Raw genomic sequence first — 9,530 nt, 5'->3', positions numbered from 1 at the left:
TTGAGTGGACAAGTGGCCTTCTCCCTCATGAATTTTCAGTGTGAGGCAAACACTCATTAGATACTATACAAATATATATGTTTAAATAGTGATAAGTGGTATGTATCATTTGAGTCCTCCAGGGAGCAGATGAGAAGACAGAATTAGAAGCATAAGAGATTTATTGGGGTTAATGCCTGAGAACCATTAAGAGCAGAAGAAGCAGAACTGGGCAGGAAGAGCTTCAGACTGCAATGCAGATCTGTCAAAGGCTTGGCTAGTTTGAGAGGGACTTAGAAGCACAATTGCCTATTTGAGGAATCCTACATTGCACAGAAATGACCAGGACCACCCACTAGGACCACCCACTGTGTCCAGTGGTTAGATTCGGGCTGCCCAGGAAGAATGTGGCCTTGGCTAGAAACCTGAGGCACGGCCAGAAGGCACTAAAAGAAGGCAGTCAGTCAACTGCACACTTTGCAGCTGAATAGCAAATTCTTGAAGGGAGATCCACTTGGTATACCTCCATGGATGCCCGTGCTATGAAGGAAAGCTATAAGAAAGGTTAATGTAGAACCTAACTTGGGCTTCCTTGACAGTGTTATTCAAATGGAGACATTTAGGACAGGCAATATTAGCCAGACCAAGAAGGGCAGGCAGCAGTTGTCTAGGGTAAAAAAGAAACCCTGTGAACCATGAAGCCAGGAGAAGAGACCAAAATAAGGGCACCTGGGTGGCTCAGTTGGTTAACCAGCCAACACTTGATTTTTGCTCAGATAATGATCTCAGGGTCCTGGAATTGAGCCCTGTAGTGAGTTCCCCATTGAGTCCCACATTAAGCTCCTCACTCAGCAGGGAGTCTGGTTTGAAGATTCTCTCCCTCCCTCCCCCAACTCATGTGTGTACACATGTTCTCTCTCCCAAATAAATAAATCTTTTTTTTTTCTTTTTTTAAAGTGACCAAAGAGAATAAGACTTGAAGCTTAAGAGGTTTGAGGAAGATCTGGCAGGACCTAGAAGGTCAAGTTAAGGATTTGGTCTTTATCATAAGAGCAAAGAAAAGCTGGTGAAGGATTTTAAGAAGGGTAAGGGAGGAGCCAATAACATGATCAGATTTGCATTTTTAAAAATTACTGTGCCTGCTATGTTGAGGAAAGAATTAGCAGAACAAGAGGAAATAGAGGGAGACCATTTAAGAGGTTCTTGCACAATGCCTTGTATATAGTAAGCCCTCAAAAAATAAGACTGATCATCATTGTTAATAATTATAAGTCTCAATGGCACAGCATTACTTTTGCTCCCTGCATTAAATCTAGACATTTTTACATTTTCTTTAAGTTCTCTACCAATTACCTTTGGCCTAGTCTTCATTCATCACAAATTGTACAATTTAATAACCTCACGTTTTATTGCTTTGTTTTAAACATTCTGCTTCGGAGGGAGGAGTCAAGATGGCGGAGAAGTAACAGGCTGAGACGACATCGGGTAGCAGGAGATCAGCTAGATAGCTTATCTAACCATTGTGAACACCTACAAATCCAACGGGAAATCGAAGAGAAGAAGAGCAACAATTCTAGAAACAGAAAATCGATCACTTTCTGAAAGGTAGGACCTGTGGAGAAGTGAATCCAAAGCGACGGGAAGATAGACCCCGGGGGGAGGGGCTGGCTCCCGGCAAGCGGCGGAGCAACGGAGCACAAAATCGGGACTTTTAAAAGTCTGCTCCACTGGGAGACATTGCTCCAGGGGCTAAACCGGGGGGAAACCCAGGTGGGGTCAGCATAACCCCAGGTCCTGCGGGGTCACAGAAGGACCAGGGGTGTCTGAGGGCCGTGGAGCTTGCAGGTATTGGAGCGGGGAAGCCGGCTACAGCGACAGAGCCAAGGACTGAGCTCTCAGCCCGGGGTTACCTTGTGCCAGTTGCAGGCTGGGTGGGCTCGGAGCGCGGCTGGAGGCCACAGAGACGGAAGTGACCGGGCGCTTTTCTACAGGTTCCAGCAATTGACTGCTTTCCTCAAGGCGCGACCGCAGGCCAGGGAGGCAGGGCGGTTGGGCGCTTTTCTCTGAGGGTGCACTGAGGAGCGGAACCCCAAGCTCTCGGCTCCTCTGGGCCGAGAGATTGGGAGGCCGCCATCCTCATTCCCGTCCTTCGGAACTCTACGGAAAGCGCTCAGGGAACAAAAGCTCCTGAAAGCAAACCTGAGCAGATTACTTAGCCCGGCCCCTGGCAAGGGCGGTGCAATTCCGCCTGCGGCAAAGACACTTGAGAATCACTACAAGAGGCCCCTCCCCCAGCAGATCAACAAGAAACCCATCCAAAACCAACTTCAGTCACCAAGAACAGCGGAATTCCACAGCAGGAGAAAGCAAATCTTATCTGGACAAAATGACAAGGCGGAAGAACTCACCTCAAAAAAAAGAACAAGAGGCCGTACCGAAGGCTGGAGACCTAATCAATACGGACATAGGTAACATGACAGATCTAGAGTTCAGAATGACAATTCTCAAGGTTCTAGCCGGGCTCAAAAAAGGCATAGAAGATATTAGAGAAACCCTCTCCGGAGAGATAAAAGCCCTTTCTGGAGAAATGAAAGAACTAAAATCTAACCAAGTTGAAATCAAAAAAGCTATTAATGAGGTACAATCAAAAATGGAAACTCTCACTGCTAGGATAAATGAGGCAGAAGAAAGAATTAGTGACATAGAAGCCCAAATGACAGAGAAAAAGAAGCTGAGCAAAAGAGAGACAAACAAATACTGGACCACAAGGAGAGTATGCGAGAGATAAGCGACACCATAAGATGACACAACATTAGAATAATTGGGATTCCAGAAGAAGAAGAAAGAGAGAGGGGAGCAGAAGTTATGTTGCAGACAATTATTGGAGAGAATTTCCCTAATATGGCAAAGGGAACAAACATCAAAATCCAGGAGATGCTAAGAACGCCCCTCAAAATCAATAAAAATAGGTCCACACCTCGTCACCTGATAGTAAAATTTACAAGTCTTAGTGACAAAGAGAAAATCCTGAAAGCAGCCCAGGAAAAGAAGTCTGTAACATACAAGGGTAAAAACATTAGATTGGCAGCAGACCTATCCACAGAGACCGGGAAGGCCAGAAAGAACTGGCATGATATATTCAGAGCACTAAACGAGAAAAACATGCAGCCAAGAATACTATATCCGGCTAGGCTATCATTGAAAATAGAAGGAGAGATAAAGAGCTTCCAGGACAAACAAAAGCTGAAAGAATTTGCAAACACCAAACCAGCTCTACAGGAAATATTGAAAGGGGTCCTCTAAGCAAAGAGAGACCCTAAAAGTAGTAGACCAGAAAGCAACAGAGACAATATACAGTACAAGTCACCTTATAGGCAATACAATGGCAATAAATTCATACCTCTCAATAGTTACCCTGAATGTTAATGGGCTAAATGCCCCAATCAAAAGACACAGGGTATCAGAATGGATAAAAAAACAAAACCCATCAATATGCTGCCTACAAGAAACTCATTTTAGACCCGAAGACACCTCCAGATTTAAAGTGAGGGGTTGGAAAACAATGTACCATGCTAATGGACATCAGAAAAAAGCTGGGGTGGCAATCCTTCTATCAGATCAATTAGATTTTAAGCCAAAGACTATAACAAGAGATGAGGAAGGACACTATATCATACTCAAAGGGTCTGTCCAACAAGAAGACCTAACAATCTTAAATATCTATGCCCCGAACATGGGAGCAGCCAACTATAGAAACCAATTAATAACAAAATCAAAGAAATACATCGACAGTAATACAATAATAGCAGGGGACTTTAACACTCCCCTCACTGAAATGGACAGATCATCTAAGCAAAAGATCAACAAGGAAATAAAGGCCTTAAATGACACACTGGACCAGATGGACATCACAGATATATTCAGAACATTCCATCCCAAAGCAACAGAATATACATTCTTCTCTAGTGCACATGGAACATTCTCCAGAATAGACCACATCCTGGGTCATAAATCAGGTCTCAATCGGTACCAAAAGATTGAGATCATTCCCTGCATATTTTCAGACCACAATGCTCTGAAGCTAGAACTCAATCACAAGAGGAAATTTGGAAAGAATGCAAATACATGGAGACTAAACAGCATCCTTCTAAAAATGAATGGGTCAACCAGGAAATTAAAGAAGAATTGAAAAAAATAATGGAAACAAATGATAATGAAAACACAATGGTTCAAAATCTGTGGGACACAACAAAGGCAGTCCTGAGAGGAAAATATATAGCGGTGCAAGCCTTTCTCAAGAAACAAGAAAGGTCTCAATTACACAACCTAACCCGACACCTAAAGGAGCTGGAGAAAGAACAACGAAGAAAGCCTAAACCCAGCAGGAGAAGAGAAATCATAAAGATCAGAGCAGAAATCAATGAAATAGAAACTAAAAAAACAATAGAACAAATCAACAAAACTAGGAGCTGGTTCTTTGAAAGAATTAATAAGATTGACAAACCCCTCGCCAGACTTATCAAAAAGAAAAGAGAAAGGAAGCACATAAATAAAATCATGAATGAAAGAGGAGAGATCACAACCAACACCAAAGAAATAAACATTCTGCTTCATTATAATGACCTTACTCTTGCCTTAAACAACTTATACATTTTTACTCCAAATCAGAGTTTAAGCCCATCTGAATGCGCTTCCCCATTCTCTGCCAAAAATTATTATTTTTTTCTCTTCCCAATTCTGATGAAGTCTTCCCAGTGCACTCTGCCTCGCTTGATATTCCTCCCATTGCACCATCCTTCTGGCACTAACAGAGCTCTCTGTGAAGCTATAGTACATGTATTACAATGCGTTCATTTCATACTATTTTCACTTCTTTTGAACTCCTAGGAACCAAAGACTTCAGGAGATTTTATGTACTTAGAATAAGAAAATGTAGAATATCTTATCTTTCCAGATGTTTATCATTTAAAAATTTTTTTAAAAAAAGGAAAGAATAGTTACAAACGGTTGATACAGATTGTTTGCGATAGAGAATAGGAGCAAATGGGAAATAAAAAACTGCCAGAAAAGGAAAAATAAATGTGACATGCCAGGAAGAAGTAGCTAATAATAATAGAAACAAATTGTATTTAGCACTTACCTTGTACCAGTCACTATTCTAAGAACTTATATATATCATCTCATTTAATTTCCCACAACTATTTGAAGCATGATTCTTGTTCCTATTTATAAGGTCAAATGATGAAGATCACCCAGTATCCTGAGCTCTGAAGAGAAAGAACATTTTCTTCAGCAAATTGTTATTGAGATTTAGTTGTACCATGTGGTGTGGAGGCGAGAGGGTCACTGCAAAAGCTGATGGAATCCAAATGACTTCAGAGATGAAGTTGAAGAGGGAAAGAAGGGTTGTAGGAAGCACAAGGAGAAGATGCAGATAAGAAGGAAGTAGGATTTGGAAAGGAGAAGAGTTCACAAGACATTTTATTTTTTTTTATTAAAGATTTTATTTATTTATTTGACAGACAGAGATCACAAGTAGGCAGAGAGGCAGGCAGAGAGAGACGGAGGAAGCAGGCTCCCCGCTGAGCAGAGAGCCCGATGTGGGGCTTGATCCCAGGACCCTGAGATCATGACCTGAGCCGAAGGCAGAGGCTTTAATCCACTGAGCCACCCAGGTGCCCCATCACAAGACATTTTAAAGATGTTTTGCCTATCTCTTCTTCAACTCCTTAGGAAACTTTAGGGAAGATCTACATTGACCTTTAGAATTTTCTGCCTCAGGTTTTCTTGAGTCTCTATGAATGTGCTGAGTCTGGCCTTGTTGAGAGCCTGATAGCCCAGCTCCTTCAGATATTGGGAGGTAAGGTCTCAAAGAATTTTGAGAAGGTGCGAATTAAAGAAATTAACTTGAGAGAGAGAGGCACCTCTTTCCCTGGATCTGTAGGGTTAGATGAGGAACTAAGGATGGGGAGCATTTTCTCTATGTCAGTAAAGGAAGATTTTGAAAGAGCAGTTTCATGGAATGACGTTAATGCCATGTGCTAAAAATGAAGGTGGAATCTTGGAGCAGAAACCTTAGAACCTCCAAGTTTATCAAAGCAGTCTGAAGGCTTAGGGAGACCAAAGAATAGAGGCGACACTGAGGCCACAGTGAAGGTGAAGAGCCTAAACTACCACTGAATGTGGGCTAATTCTGCACCGTTCTGCTTCCTCTTGCTTAACGTTCTGCTCATTGACTTTCCCCCCAACCCAGGAAACAGACTTCACCTCTTATCTTCAAGTTGCTGGCAAGAAGAATGAGCAAAGCTTTGCTCAAAGAAGAGCTACCGTAACTAAATAATCATAATTAGTGTGATAGTGCAGGGAGAGAAACTCCATTTCTTTTGTAGAATTCAGGACCTTATTTGCATTTGAAAAAATCTCATTAGAGCAATATATTATATTATAAGGTATTTTGCAGGAAGATATTTTGGAACAGCCACAGCAGTCTCTTGCATGTGCGCACATGCACACACACACACAGATGCACACTCTTCATTTTCCAATTAAAAGTACATACATACTTTCTCAATTAAAAAGCATTCAGAAAGTAAGATAAACTGATCACTGGATGTTCCTAAAGTTAAAGAGGGAAAGACTTGTGAGGGTTTAAAGAGAAATAGACTGGGAGTTAGAGGAAAAGACATTAGTGAATGCTATATGGCAAGGTTAAGAAACTTATAGAAATTAATGCTATTTAAAAATCATCCTGGCAACCACTTTGACAAACAGTGTGGAGGTTCCTCAAAAAACTGAAAATAGAGCTACCCTACGACCCAGCGATTGCACTACTGGGAATATATCCTAAAGACACAAACGTGGTGCTCCGAAGGGGCACGTGCACCCGAATGTTTATAGCAGCAATGTCCACAATAGCCAAACTGTGGAAAGAGCCTAGATGTCCATCAACAGATGAATGGACAAAGAAGATGTGGTATATATACACAATGGAATACTATGCAGCCATCAAAAGACATGAAATCTTGCCATTTGCGACGACGTGGATGGAACTAGAGGGTATCATGCTTAGCAAAATAAGTCAATCGGAGAAAGACAACTATCATATGATCCCTTTGATATGAGGAAGTGGAGATGCAAGGCGGGGGGGGGGTTGGGGGGAGGTAGGAAAAGAAAAAATGAAAAGATGGGATTGGGAGAGAGACAAACCATAAAAGACTCAATCTCAAGAAACAGACTGAGGGTTGCTGGGGGGAAGGGGGACGGGAGAGGGTGGTGGGGAAATGGACATTGGGGAGGGTATGTGCTATGATGAATGCTGTGAAATGTGTAAACCTGGCGATTCAGAGACCTGTACCCCTGGGGATAAAAATACATTATATGTTTATTTAAAAAAAAAAACTATTAAAAAAATCATCCTGTTAAACATATTTCTAAGGGAATTAGTCCATTTCATTGAGTAGGTGGTTGTAAAAGTAATTTCTTGTTTCAGACATTTTAATTGGGTGACCATTGTTCATGGGGATCCTCTCCTGGTGCTAGAGTTGCAATCAGCGTGTTCAATTCTTCAACAGGGTATGGTAAATCCCCCAATCCAAAGGGGTTCCATATAGCTACCATGCACCAAAAATCACCCCAAAGAGTTTTTACTCTAGGCTAAACCTCTTTCTATGTTAGGCTATTTACTTTGTTTTCATTCTCCCTTACCGTTACCTTGAAATATACTTCATAGTTTTCTCTTTGTTCAACAATCACAGAAAATCAAACTAGGATTGCCAAGAACAGTAATGGTCATCTTGTCCTATTCTCTCATTTTATAGGTAAGAAAATGAGAACAAAATAGGTTACTTTCCCTGGGATCATGCAGCTGGTTGAAGGGAGGGGTGGTGAAAGCCCTAGAACCAGGGTCCCCTCCCACAGGCCTCCTGCTATGCTAGCTGCTCCTCGGTAGCTTTCCTGGGGCAGTTCTCTCATCTAATTATCCCTCCTGGGGGCCTTTGCCAGCTCATTACGGCTCCCCTATGACACGGAACTCACCATGACTCATACACACAATATGTTTATGCAAGGGCAATCTCAAATGCCCTGATTTGTTTCCTAAACACATTTTGTGGCCTTTCGGCCTACTTTGCACATCGGGCATATGTCTCATTTTAAGTAGGCTGGGCCAAATGGCTTCCTTCTACTGCGAGTCTTAAAATAGGAAAAAGGAACTTAACAGAAAATCCTCTGTCTTTTAAAAGAAAATTTAAAATAAAACAAATGTACAACAGAACACTAGAAAAGTCATGATACTATTACTTTACTGTCCACTGTAAAGATCACTATGATGTACTTCCTCCAGGCTGTCCTCCTAAACATCACAGTACAATATCCTTGCACCTAATCTTCAACTTGATTTAGCTCACCCAAGTATTGAAAAAAACAGAATATAAACTATCTTTCTCTTCCTCAGTATAGTGAAAGGACATCCAGAGAACACCCATACATCTAGAGCCTTCACCCAACACATAATTGGGAGTTAAAATAATTTTTTTCTCTCATTTTATGGTTGGGGGGTTGTGGCAGAGAATGCTACTTCTTACTTAATATCCATATTTACCTTTTACCTTACACCAATTTTATTTAAGGCAACTAACTATCAAGCTTAAAAACTGTATTTCTACAGACTATCTTTCAATTAGGATAGGTCATATGAAACAGATTTGATGAAAATATGTCAGCAGAAATCACAGGGTATAATAATGCAGAGAATCCTCCTTAAAGGGGACATTGATAAATGCGTGTGTGCTCTCCCTTCTTCATCCTACCTGCATTGTAGATACGATGGCTGGAGCTGCAGAAATCGACTGTGAACACGAGGCAATCTTGAAGATGGAAGCTACAGGCTAAGGATGTTGGCATCTGAAAGAATAAGACTGGGACATCAATGACATTGTGGTGTTACTATACCAGCTCTGGACTACCAACTTCCCAACTTTATGTTATTTAAGAGAAAGTATATGTCCATCTGGCTTAAGTCACACTTTCATCAGATTTCTTTTTTCTTTCTTACCTTCTTTCTTTTTTTAACTTAAAGCTAAACATTACTAGCTGATACAGTGGGCAGGTGGAGGGGGGCGGTCAGCAGACAACCCTGGAATGTTCCGGGGAGAGTTTCCCTTTAAATGCCTTTTTTGGATGCCTTATTGGTTCTTCAAAGTCTGGATCTTTCGGTTACTTGGGATCTCCCAGTTCTCCCTTTGCATCCTTACCACCCACACTGGTGCCTTGGCAAGGCCAGACCCTCACACCTTGGACTCTTTGGACTTGACTCTCTGGACTTGCATGGGTGGATTCTTTCCCTCTTAACTTCACTATTTTAAGTTGCATTCCCAGAAAGGGTCTGGCTTTACCTGGAAAGCTGCTGTTCCCTCTAAACCCCACCTCCCCCTCACTCCTACCTTCTTCTCAATTTAGTTTGTGCACCTGCTACTGGTCATTCTGACCAGCTTTCCACTAAATGCTTAACAGAAGATTTACATGTAGCATTTCTTTGTAGGACATCCTATAAG

At 41.7% G+C, this 9,530-nt stretch overlaps 1 long non-coding RNA gene across 1 annotated transcript; it reads left to right on the top strand.

The window, feature by feature from the left end:
- The first annotated feature begins 220 nt into the window (after nt 1-220).
- On the top strand, nt 221-8,995 carry LOC308348603. The gene is made up of 2 exons (XR_013967360.1): nt 221-1,584; nt 8,798-8,995. It is a non-coding gene; the product is annotated as an uncharacterized lncRNA (long non-coding RNA).
- Nucleotides 8,996-9,530: the final 535 nt, after the last annotated feature.

This window comes from Martes martes (assembly GCF_963455335.1).
Source record: "Martes martes genome assembly, chromosome: 1".
Classification (NCBI taxonomy): Eukaryota; Metazoa; Chordata; class Mammalia; order Carnivora; family Mustelidae; genus Martes; species Martes martes.
The sequence above is the reverse complement of the archived record's forward strand: the minus strand, read 5'-3'. Positions and strand labels throughout refer to the sequence as shown.